The sequence below is a fragment of the Pipistrellus kuhlii genome, unplaced genomic scaffold (genome assembly GCF_014108245.1).
Source record: "Pipistrellus kuhlii isolate mPipKuh1 unplaced genomic scaffold, mPipKuh1.p scaffold_m20_p_14, whole genome shotgun sequence".
Classification (NCBI taxonomy): Eukaryota; Metazoa; Chordata; class Mammalia; order Chiroptera; family Vespertilionidae; genus Pipistrellus; species Pipistrellus kuhlii.
The window spans coordinates 40,812,554-40,826,102 of NW_023425449.1; positions in this window are offsets into that span (position 1 = coordinate 40,812,554).

The following is a 13,549-nucleotide window of genomic DNA, read 5'->3' on the forward strand; positions in this document are numbered from 1 at the left end:
TTAAAGGAAAAGGCAGCCACTTCCATGACACTACCTGCACCTGGCTTTCCTCCTACTTTCCTCGCTGTTCTTTCTCAGTCTCTCATGCTTCTTTTTCTCTGCCTACACCTAACTAAGATGGTGTAGCTAAGGGACTCCATTCTCGGACCTTTTCTGTTCTTACTCTAAACTAGGGGGGTCGAACTCAATCAGAGAAGGGGCCAAAATCTAAAATCCAGCCTAAATCGCGGGCCGAATGGTTTACTGAACAGTCATAAACTGTCATTGTGATGGAAACGCAGCGGAGTGCAGTGATGACAGCGCGGTGCGGGCCACATTGCAAGGCCTGGCGGGACGGATTTGGCCCGCGGGCCTTGTGTTTGACACATGTGCTCTAAACTCATAGAGCCATTAACTGGAAGGAGTTAACCTCCATGGAGATCAAGAGAGGAGAACTTTATCATTCCGTCTCATTTCAACTGAGATCCTGGGAGATTCCCCCACTGCCCTGCTCTGTGGGACTTCTTCTTTGCTGTCCTTGAGTGAAATCCAGTCCCATGAATGAGTCTTCTGACCCCCCTCAAATAATTGGTAGTCCTCTGGTCACTTTTTGTCATGAAACAGTCTCATTTGAATCAGTAAGATGATAGTCTGATTTTATAATCAGAACTCTATGAATGGTTTCTCCAAGGCTTTTACTATTGGAGTGGGAGAGGGCTTACTTTCCTTCCTTTGTTCCTCTTTAGTGGGAGGCAAAGAAATGGCACCCATTTCTACAGTTCTCTCCTAAGGAAATTCTCTCAGAGGCTTTTCCATTTTATTTAAAAATATATATATTTATTGTTGCAGGTATTACAGATATCCCCTTCCCCCGCCCCCAATTAACCTCTTCTTGCCCACCTCTACCCCTATCCCAGGCCTTCACACATTATTGTCTGTGTCCATGAGTTATGCATATATGCATGTAAGTTCTTTGGTTAATCTTTTCCCACCCACCCTACCTACCCTATGAGATTTCACAGTCTGTGGAGGTTTTTAAATCCAATCCTGTTATACCTAAAGAAAGATATGAGATCAGAGGTTAAAAACCATCTCTTGGAACCTTCTTTGCCTAGCACTTGTTTTAGAATATGAGAGTAGCTGGCATCTCTTCTTTCAGGATCTCAGCTGAAATGAGACAGAATGATACCATTTCAAAATCCTAGCATACTCTCTGTGAATTCATCCACTCCCTTGATTTTTGCTGCCACTAGTATCCTGATGACTCAAATAAACGTAGGCAACTCTTTCTCACCGAGGGGAACTTAACCATGTGTAAGGCGCACCAGGATCTGGGATGGGCAGTTCCCTAGAAGGAAGCAGCTATGTAGCATGCTGCCCCTCCCTGGTTAGTTTAATGCTGGAGCACAGAACTCTCAGGCACTGAATCCTCCCCTTAGAGGTAAGGCCCGCCCTTTTGCCTTGCAATCCTAAGCCATGGCCTCTTTCTTGGAGGGGAGCTCTTTTGGAGAGCAGCTAGGCCTCTGGGGACTGACTACAATTAAGGATATTCAATGGACACTAGAATATTGAGAATTGACTCTAATTTTGTCTTAATTATAATAAAACCTTAAGTTGTATGTGATATTCTCTTTCACCTGCACTCCATCTTTACTCTAATTAATACAAAATTAACTCTATCTTCTTTGTGAGCTCCAGACACAAATATCCTACTTCACAGTGGTTGTTGATTTCACCACCATATTCCAAAGTGCCTCAGACTCAATATCAATAAAATAGAAATTGTAATCTTCCTCCAAACATATATTTCTCGTAACCTTATTCCTTTTCTTTTTAATGGTCTCTACACCCACCTATTCTCTAAGCTTCCAAATCCTGAATCCCAAGCTTATCATTTTCATTTCACATGTTCTCCCTCCCCCTCAACTGACCCGCTGCCCCACTCCAGTCACCCCGGCCTTCAAATATGTTGGGAATATGTCTCCTTCTCTTTGTACTTATAACAATTCTTCATTTAAATTCTCATCCTTTTTTTCACTTGGAAAAATGCATTAGCCTCTTTGTTAACTGGCTTCACTGCCTTTAGTCACATCTACCCATAATTCATTTTCCACTGAATCTCCCATGTAACCATCTTAAATTGTGTCTTCCTTACTTAAACTTTTTAAAGGCTCCCGTGGCCTATAGTGATGATCTCCAAAGCTGAGTGTGGATATCCCAGGCATGCAAAAAATGATTCTTGTCATTGCCGGTTTGGCTCAGTGGATAGAGTGTTGGCCTGTAGACTAAAGGGTCCCCAGTTTGATTCTGGCCCAGGGCCCATATCCAGGTTATGGGCTCAATTCCTAGTGGGGGGCATGCAGGAGCAGCTAATCAATGATTCTCTCTCATCATTGATGTTTCTATCTCTCCCTCTACCTTCATCTCTCTCTATATATTATATAATATAAAGATTCTTTGGAGGTATGGGAACAAAATGTTGACATTTTTATTTGCATTTTGCTTTTAATCTTTAAGAAAAAGAAATTGAACTTCCTTTGATCTATGAGTGGACATTGGTGTTCAGAGACCTCATCTAGAAAACAAGTCAGACAATCACCCAGGCAGGGATAGAATAATGGGACTTGTACCACATAGGGGCCTTGACAGTGGTGACTGACCCGTTTTCTGGTTTTCAGTGTACTTTAGCATATTGTGGTTTCTGTGTTATGTTATACTAGTATAGTTTATATTCCCTTGTTAAGGGGACTTATGCATATAAATGACTAAATCGTGTGATCTCTAGGATATTATATAGAGAGATGAGCATCCTTTGTAGCAGATGTTTTGTTGGTTTTCTCAGCAAATTCTTTTTAAAGAATTAAAAAAGTATTTTCAAACTTAAAGATCGGTTTCATATTGAATTAGTTTGCTGGGACCTCCATAACAAAACACCATAGACAGAGTGGCTTAAACAATAGTATTTCCTCACATTTCTAGAGGCTGACAAGTCCAAGGTCAAGATGTCAGCAGGGTTGGCTTCTCCTGAGTCCCCACTCCTTGGCTTTCAGATGGTGGCCTTCTCCCTCTGTTTTGCATGTATGTTTCTGGTATCTCTTCATTTTCTCATAAGGATATCCATCATATTGGATTAGGACCCCACTCTCATGGCCTTATTTTACAGTAATTACCCCTTTAAAGGCCCTATCTCTAAATGTAGTCACAGTCTGAGGCACTGGATTTAGGTCTTCAACGTACAAATTTGGGAAGACACAATTTAACCCACAAAACACACACACACACACACACACACACACACCACACATGAAAAATTTCTGTTCTTTTTTTTATGAAAAGCAGTGATCAAAATTATACTACTGAACATATATTTTTTAAAAGAAACTAATAACTATCCTGTCCCTTCAAGTAAAGATGATGGTTTAACATTAAATAAGAAAATCACTATTTTCCAAATAAAACTTGTGCTATGGAGAAAGCATTTAAGACTAGAGGTCTGAAAAATACTTTCAACACTATATATATATATATATATATATATATATATATTTCTCAAGAATAAATTAAGTGTGAGAACTATTGTGCCTCTCAGATCTGCAGTTATAAAACTAGAAACAGAATTTTTAACTCTTAAAACTCTTTTCAATAAAAAATTTCAGTGGGATATGAACCTATTTGATTACACACATTTTTGTTATACAAAAATATGACACATTTTTAGTAATTTACAATAATTACTGATTCACATTAGGGAAGATAGTTTTATTTGTATGTGCCAAAGCTATTTACATAATTGAGGTAAGAATGAAAAATGACCATTATAATTTCATATTTGGACCAATTTATCTCTGTGAAAATTTTTTTTGCAGCCTTAGCATCCATTAAAACTAAGTATCAAAAGTCACTAAACTTAGAACCAGACACTTAGATTGCTGTATCATAAAGCAAATTTAGATTTTTTAAAAAGACATATGTTTTTATTTGTTAAAAGATAATTTTCAAGAGATAAAATCACTTTTGATACTGTCATACATATAAAAACTGAGCATGTATCAGAGATGTTTTCTAATTTATTAATTAATGGGGAAATCCATAAGATGATTTCAATTCAATTCAAAGGAAAATCTGAAGAGCAGACACATTAGCAACCAGAAATGCTAAAATGAACTTCATAATAGGTACAAAACTGGTTCAGATCCTGAATGGCAGCAAACTGTGTTTTTCTGTAGGGCAGAAATCTATGGTGTCTCTCCTGGATAAAACTCATTTGCATTTCTTTGGATGAAAGTAATTTGCATTATCATCAATTCCTTCCAATTTATGGAGTTGTAAAATAGCCTATACCAAGACAATCAAAGGTCAAAGCTCTATAAAATGAGATAACCCTGAATATAATGCTCAGCATTCTCCTGTTCCAGAGGATGAAGATTGAAATTATCAGAATCTCTAGAGACTCAGTCCGTTGGTCAAAACCCCAAACCTCTTGTTTGCCTTTGCTCACTACCCAGGCTGTATCCCATGCTCCTAGCTGGCCTTTTAGTTTAAAATGGTGAGTGTGCCTAAGCACCACTTGACGGTCACCAGCATTGAAAGATGATTCTCTGAAAGTATTGCAATAAGAGCAATCATATCTTAAAGTCTTAGTTAGATTTATTGAATGGATGACTTTTATTTTGTTTTCTTACCTGACTGCTGTGCCTATAACTTCCAGTACAAAGTTGAATACAAGTGGTGAAAGCAAACATCATTGTCTTGTTTCTGATCTTAAGGGAAAGATTTTAGTTTATGCTCATTGAGTATGATGTAGGCTGTATGTCTATCATATATGGCCTTTACTGTTGAGGTATGTTCCCTCTGTTCCCAGTTTGCTGAGAGTTTTAATCATAAATGGGTTCTGGATTTTATCAAATGCTTATTCTATATCTGTTGATTTGATCATGTGATTTTTATCCTTCATTTTGTTTATGTAGTGTTGATTTGTGAATATCATACCAACCTGCATGCCTAAAATAAATCCACTTGATCATGGTGTATGATCTTTTCAAAGTATTGCTAGATCCAGTTTGCTAAGGTTTTGTTGAAGATTTTTTTTTATCTCTATGTTCATCAGGGATGTTTGCCTGTAATGTTTTTTTCTTTGTAGAGTCTTTATCTGCTTTTGAATTAGGATAATGTTGGCCTCATAAAATGAGCGGGGCATCATCCCTCTTCTTGAATTTTTTGGAGTAGATGAAAAGGATGGGTGTTAGTACTTTTTTGAATGTTTGATGAAATTTGCTTGTGAAGCCATTTGGTCCAGGACTTGTTTTCTGGGCATTCTTTGATTACTGCTTTAATTTCATTAGTTGTAATCAGTCTATTCAGATTTTCTGATTCTTTCTGATTTAGTTTTGGAAGATTATATATTTCTAGAAATTTATCCATTTCATCCAGGTTGTTTAGCAATATAACATAATGGTTCATAATATTTTCTTGCAATCCTTTGTATTTCTGTGGTGTCAGTTGTTACTTCTCCTCTTTTATTCTGATATTATTTATTTGGATCCTCTTTCTTTTTTTTTTTTTTCTTGATGAATCTCAGTAAAGGTTTGTCAATCTTGTTTATCTTGTCAAAGAATCAGGTTTTGATTTTATTGATCTTTTGCATTAAAAAAAATCTCCATGTAATTTGTTTCTGCTCTAATCTATTATTTCCTTCCTTCTATATACTTTGGGCTTTGTTTGTTTTCTTTTTCTAGTTCTCTTAGGAATAGGGTTAGATAGTTTATTAGAGATTTTCTTGCTTCTTGAGGTAGGTCTATAATGTCTGAATTTTCCTCTTAGAACTGCTTTTGCTGTGTTCCATAGATTTGAGTTGTTGCTGGCTCATTTTCATTCGTCTCAAGGTAACTTTTGATTTCTTCCTTGATTTCATTGTTGACCCATTCATTGTTTAGTAACACGCTACTTAGCTTCCATGTGTTTGTGTGTTTTTCAATGTTTTTCTTGTAATTGATTTCTAGTTTCTTACTATAGTGATCAGAGAAGATGCTTGATATGATTTCAGTCTTCTTGAGTTTATTAAGACTTGTGTCCTATTATTATTTCCCAAGTAACTACCCACCCCGCAGCCTCTACCTCAGAGTCTGCATTTGAGGGAACCCTGAAAGGAACACACAGCATTGGATTTTACAAGGTCCATCCCTCTGTTTCTCCCTGGCTTCTCATACTTCTCTTTAGAGACATAAGCAGTCGTGGCTCTGACACCTCTTTTTTTTTTTAAATAAGTTTTTATTGTTCATATTATTACAAATGTTCCTTTCCCCACTCCCCGCCATTGCTCTCCTCCACCAGGTTCCCACCCCACCCTCTGCCCTTTCTCCACTCCCTGTTGTCCTTATCCATAGGTGCACAGTTTATGTTCAGTCTCTTCCCACATCCCTCTCTCCCCTTTTCTCCAAGAATCGACAGTTCACTCCCCTTCCATACCTCTGATTTTATCATATTCAACAGTTAATATTGTTCATCAGATTTTTTTTTAAATTTCCTTGGTTTTTTAGATTCACTTGTTGATAGTTACATATTTGTTGTTCATAATTTTTATCTTTATTTACTTTCTCTTCTGAAAGAACCCCCTTCAGCATTTCATATAATTCTGGTTTGGTGTTGATGAACTCCTTTAGCTTTTTTTTTTTTTTTATTAGTGAAGCTCTTTATCTGACCTTCGATTCTGAGTGATAGCTTTGCTGGATAGATTATCTTTGGCTGTAGCTTCTTACTATTCATCACCTTGAATATTTCTTGCCATTCCCGTCTGGCCTGCATGGTTTCTGTTGAGAAGTCAGCTGACAATCGTATAGGTGCTCCTTTATAGGTAACTACCTTCTTTGCTCTTGCTGCTTTTAATATTTTCTCTTTGTCTTTTGCTCTTGGAATTTTAATTATGATTTGTCCTGGTGTGGTCCTCTTTGGATTCCTTTTGTTTGGAGTTCTGTGTGCTTCCTGGACTTGTAAGTCTAATTCTTTCACCAGGTGGGGGAAGTGTTCTGTCACTATTTCTTTCAGTACATTTTCGATATCTTGCTCTCTCTCTTCTGGGACCCCCATAATTCTGATGTTGGTTCGCTTGAAGTTGTCCCAGAGGTTTCTTACATTATATTCAATTTTCTGGATTCTCTTGCCTTCTAGCTTCTGTGGAGGAGTGTCTTCAGGCTCTTTATGTTCCAAATCTTTGACTTGATTCTTATGAACTTCCATTCTATTTTTAGGACTCTGTATAATATTTTTTTATTTCAGAGAATGTATTCTTTATTTCTTGTTGATCCCTTATCATTTCTTGTTAATTCCTGATTAATTCTAGTTGATCTCTTTTCATATCTTCATAGGTCTTATCGATCTTTTCTAGGAAATTCTTGAAAAACCTTATAAGCATAGATTTGAACTCTATATCCAGTTGCTTTTTGTCCTCCATTTCTTTCGTTTGTGATCTATTTCGTTGTCGCATTTCGCAGCTACAGATGGGGCGGGGGTTTCAGGATGGAGCCTATAGCCTTGGCTTCCGTCAGCCCTGCCCTATGCGGTTCCTGGGTCTCAGTAATCCCCAGGATCCTTCAGTACTAGCGGCAAGCACCTCTGAGAGAAAGGTGCCCTTGATTTTCGCCTGCTACCAAACAGTCTATGCTCTCCCTCAATGAGCCCGGTATTGGGGTTCAGTTCAGTTGCAAGTGGAGTTGGAGGTGGCGTTCAGAGCAGTCTGGAGCCCCTGTCTCCTTCCCCCCAGGGCAATTCCTCGGCATAGCAATGTGCGTGCCTCCGGGACCTCCTTTCGCCACTCCCGCGGGTTCTGTCTTACAGCCCAGCTCCCGCTGTGTGAGCCTGGGTCCCCGAGGTCTGGCCTAGTACTGGGGTTCAGAGCAGTCACAACTGGGGCCCAACGCAGTCGGAGCGTTTATCTCCTTCCCGCTAGGGAACGCTTGCCAGGCACTCAGCCGCCCCTCCTCTCCAGCTCCGTCCTCTCCACTCGCTGTGTGTCTCAGTACCTCAGGCTTTTCCAGCTCCTCCGATCTTCCTTCTGGTTTTCTCCTTGCTTCTCGTTGTAGAATTTCCAGTCAGTCAACTTTCCTGTGGTTCTGGGTAATGTTCATTTTATATTTTAGTTGTATTTTATTGAAATTGTTGTGTGCGCTGCAGCTAGGTGTTTACCTGGGCGCAGCCATCTTGGATTCTCCTCTTCCTGACACCTCTTGATGTACCCACTGACTTATCCCCTCAGATGCCCAGGCCCTGCCACATAATTTTACAGATATTTTTGCATAATTTGAGCTAACAGATTAAGAGAGAAGTGGCACCTTATCCAGTTTGATTCAGTGGATAGAGCGTTGGCCCATGGACTGAAGGGTCCTAGGTTTGATTCTGGTCATGGACATGTACCTCGGTTGCAGGCTTATGTAGGAGGCAATCAATCAATGTGTCTCTATCACATTGATGTTTCTTTGTCTCTCCCCCTCCCTTACACTCTCTCTAAAACTCGATGGAAAAATATCCTCAGATGAGGATAAACACACACTTATACACAATAGACAACACACACACACACACACAAAAGAGAGAGGTGGTTTCAGAGTAATCACACTTGGATCACGAAGCCCATGTACCATTTTCCCTTTTTCCTTTGTAGGAACCAGTTAGGCAGGAAATTAGAGACTCTCTGATTGGATGTATTTCTGGCCTATTAGACATGCTACAGTTCATAAAATCATGTTCCTAGTGACTCTTGAAAAGTCCTATTTTTCAACTGGTTTCCATCCTTTTTTCCAAACTGTACACAGCAAAGAGACCTGGTGGAAGAGTGTGAATATGATCATTGTGCTCCTTCACCCTTATTCCCTGTTCTATGCCCCTAGAACCTGACTATGTGACTCTATTCCCAGAATAGTGTTGATTTTCCCCTTCTGGTTCTCATAAAAGGAGCCTTGGCCAAAAGAGGATGATCAGGCATTGAAAATAAGCATGTAACCTGTCCCTTAGCTTAGATTAGAGCATGGTTTTTGTATGTGTTTGTTTGGTTTTGTTTTTAGCAACAATTATCTACAGTTGACTGTGACACCTTCTCTTGTATTACTTAAAGTCAACATTTTCAAGCTACTCATTAACCTTGACCTGTTTTCTGTTTGAATGGGAGCCTGGCCTTATTCAACCTGGTGCAAATGCTTGGGAAAGCATGTCACCCCCACCAGTGGGCGAGGAGTCCCATGGAATTGGGTATCTGCTACTCCTTTTATTGAGAAGTTCAAGTGTGTGTCTATCTGTTTGTAAGATCAGCCTGCTAGACGTAACTTACACCCCAAACCCTACATCTCCATAAATAACCACTGGCAGTTTCATTACAGCCTGGGGTACCCTGGCTAACACGGGCAGCTAACTTAACACCAATCAATCTTTCTAATGCCTTTCATGGTTTGATTTCATTAGGAGCCACGGCCATCACTCACCCCAGGCTTGCTCAGCCACCATGTTGATTTGTGTCTGCTCATTGTGTGAACAAATATGCATCCTGCAAGACCTGAGATTTCCTCAGGAAGACAGTGCTGCTGAGTGTCCCTTTTATTGCTGAGCATAAAATATATATTACTTTTTATTACATGGCCATTAGAGAGTAAAATCTGGGGAGAGATTCCCATTGGAGGGAGCGTAACTGTAAATTTGGGGATAATGTGAAATATACCTTTGCTAGAAGATTTGCTGAGGAATCAAACAGGGTTTTCTGCTGATGACACCAACTGACTCATGGCCCATGTAAGAATATTAGGTTCCCCCCTCCTAATTTTTTCTTTCCAAGCTTTGTTTAACTCTTATTTGTGCCCCTATGTCTAGCCCAAAATTGGCCAATTTGAATGAAAAATAAATTACTACTTCCAGCTCTCTAGTAAAACCCCAGCAAAATAAGTGTCTCTGTGTCATTTTGTGTAGGATCTGAAGAGTTAATATTCAGGGATGTGTGTGGGGGAGAGAACAAAAAGGGATGGGGGAAAAAAGGCTCTTCAAGAGAGAGAGAGACCAGGAGCCACTTTATCTGGCTCAGTGCAATTACTTGCAATGTGGTCCCCTCCACCTGCCCCCACACCATTCCTTTAGTAAAACTGATGTTGAGAAAAATTAGTACTTAAGTTAAAGCTTCAACCAAGCAATTTTGGATTATGTACTACTAGCATTCGCTCAGCAGATCCTCCTGGTTCATCCAAACCTTGGCAGCATCTCTATGGCCATATTTTCACAGTTGACTTATTCTTGAATAATTTCTGCAACAAATTAGGCATTGAAAGCTTTCATACTAACCTCAGCCTTGCATATCTTTTGCCTCCCTACATTACCCCTAAGCCTCTTGGGATTTTTATCATAAAGCCCACAGAAGAGGCCACTCAGCTTTTTGCCTACATCTGCGTGTCCACAGTGGACTTTGATGGGTGGACTGAAATAGGCTCACCAGGATTCACAACTGAGTGTTAGATGGAACCTAATATTCCCAGTTATGCCCATTCCACCCTCATCTCCCATGTGTCAGCAATTAACTTGCCCTTACCTGTCATCCCCCCCTTCTACATCCATAGTGCCCTCACACAGTCAGCTTGGTTCATCACACACACAAAGTTTGATTTCATCAGTCTTGGCACTCTCTTGACAAAAACAAAATAAAACAAAATACAAACAAACACCTTTTCCAGTCCCAATGATTTGTGACTCTGTGTGTGTGTGTGTGTGTGTGTGTGTGTGTGTGTGTGTGTTTACCTACCTGCTCAGGGGAGGGTACCTTAGGATGATGGTAAAGATGTATAATCAGAATCTATAGCAATGGAGTATAGCTTAAAAAATTATATTCAACATTATGAACTTACATTTAGAAGACAAAAAACAACAACTTGTTTTATTATCTATACTATATAATAAAAGCATAATATGCAAATGCAAATTGTCCCCTCATCAGGAGTTGTCTAGGAGTTTGACCAGTGGGGAAGGGCTGGGTAGTGGAAGGGAGGGAGATCTAGGCTGGCAGCCAGCAGCCACTAGGGATACTACCAGTGCATGAATTTTATGCACTGGGCCTCTAGTATTACATAATGTAAAAGAGACTTGAAAAAAACTTAGAGATAATTCCAACAAAATATCTTCTGTTTTATGAAACAAATTATACCTATGCACATGACTTGAAAAAATCCGGGAAAGAAGGAAAAGTGGTTAGCTGCCATTGCATAATGGTGAGGAGTCACGCTTCCTTGAAAAAGGGATCAACATTAGGTGGCAGGGTTATAAGAATTTTGCTTATTTTACTAATTGGGTCTGTTTGGTTAATGGATTACTTTTCTAACATATCCTATTTGTAATGGAATCCAGGTAACTTTCATTAATAAAGCAGTTTATTAATAAAATGCTAAAAACTGAAATACCAGAATGGTGAGAAGTGGGCCACTGGAGTCAGTTTTGTGATTTGTGGCTTCAAGTTGTGAGACGGTTTCCACCACGTGCTTAGAGAAGACCAAAATGTCAAACATTGTCTCTTCCCTTGGTTTAAGTTGTTGTTTTTTTTTGCCCATGAAAGTATCTTTGGGAGCTGAAGTTCTTTCTGACAAGTCTTAATCACTCTCATTTCAGAGGTGACTGAGTTCCTTCCTAAGGAGTAGGTATTGGGACAGTGAGCAGCTGAAAGAGGGAATGGTGATATCCACATGGACTTTTAGCACCACCATGCCTCTGTTCCTTATATCCATTCCCTTTGCCACGGCATTTAGTAATGTGAGTGTGTGTGTGTGTGTGTGTGTGTGTGTGTGTGTGTTTAATGGACAAGGTCAGAGGAGAAGCTTCGTGACATTGGCTTTGATAATAACTTCTTGGATATGACACCAAAAGCACAGGCAACAAAAGTAAAAAGGAATTATCTTTGTTGAAGCTACTGACTTCTGGAGCAGTTGTTATGTAGCAGTATTTGGGGCAAGAATTAATGTGGGAAAGCAATTGTCCTTGGAAGGGCAATGATTTGGACCTTCTGATTAAGTCAGCGACATGATCACATTGTGAGTCTCCTAAATTCCCCTCCCTGCCTTGATCACCTCATCTCCACCCCTTCCACATCCATGGTGCCCTCACACAGTCAGCTTGGTTCATTACTGCCCTCTCTAATATCTGGCCTCTGTTCATCACACACCAAAGACCCTTAAGTCTGTCTTTTCTATTGTGTTCTTTCTATTCCGTATCAATCACTAGCTTTGTCAACACATGACTTACGTTATTGCACATGACTTCCCATTGTGCTTAGGATAAGCTCCAAGTTCCTTTAATGTGGCATTTAAGGTCTCACTTGCTCCAGCCTCTTGCTCAAGTCCCTCACACTTTTTTTTACTCCTTTTATGATCTCAATTTCTCTGTCTCTATCTCTCTGACTCTCTCTTTTTCTGCTTTCCCCTCTTTTTCTTATGACCTTCAAATATGCTACCCTTCTAGCATATTTGAGGAACATCCCTCCATTCTGAGATTTTACGGAACTAATTCCTAGTCATCCTCCCAATAGGTCGTAACTTAAATGTCATTTCCTTAAAACAGTCTTCCAAAAACCCTCTGACCAGATAAGAGACATTCCCATTGTTTCTCATGACATCCCGCCTTGACTTTAAAACTCAGTACACTTGGACTCAACATGTCTGTCTCATTCATTCCATTCTCTCAAGTTAGCTGGTAGCCAAAACATGGTGGGAGCACAATACAATTTTGTTTAAAATATAATTAAATGGATCAGTGAATTGAAGTTGTGGCTCCAAAACCTCTGTGTCTTCTTGTCAAGATTTGCTAATGGGATCTGTAGGTAAAAATTCCTCCTCACCCCGTGTTAAATTGAATGAAAACTTAAAGATCCAATATTCCAGTTCCAAATGAGCAAGCTGAGGCTCCTTTAAAGGTAATTTTATCAGGGATATTTTTGTTGGTGGACTCTACACTCGATGGTTCTAAGAGAATTATAAAACAATAAGTGTTTCTGCCCTTAACCCTTGGCTTACTAAACAGGACATTTATTTATGAGCTCTACCTTTTAACTAAGTCATTCAAATTTGGTGTCCACAGAAGAGGAGATTTATGATCCTATGAATCTTCATTTGCAGCTCTTGAGGGAATAGTGGTGACTTCTGATAGGGACATTCCCCAGAGCTGGAGCTGAGCTGGTGCTGAAAGCCCTTAGCTGTTTACTGGGATATCACTCCTTCTTAGCAGAACATTAATTCCTGGAAATGTCTGAGTCCCTCAATTGGTAATTTCCATCACTCATTCCATGACTAGCAATTAATATTCATTAAAAGCCCATAGGGCACCCAAACCCTCTCTATATCTGGCAAGTATTTATTGTGAGTAAGGGAACTGAGCCCCCAAATTAACAATTGAATCCCAAATCTTAATTTAAATTCTAGTTCATCCTATTAAAAATATTTTTTTCAGTATAAACCAATTATTTTATACCATGACCTTACACACACACACACACACACACACACACACACACACAATACGAGACACACACACATAGTGAAATGCAAACACACACACATCTGAAATA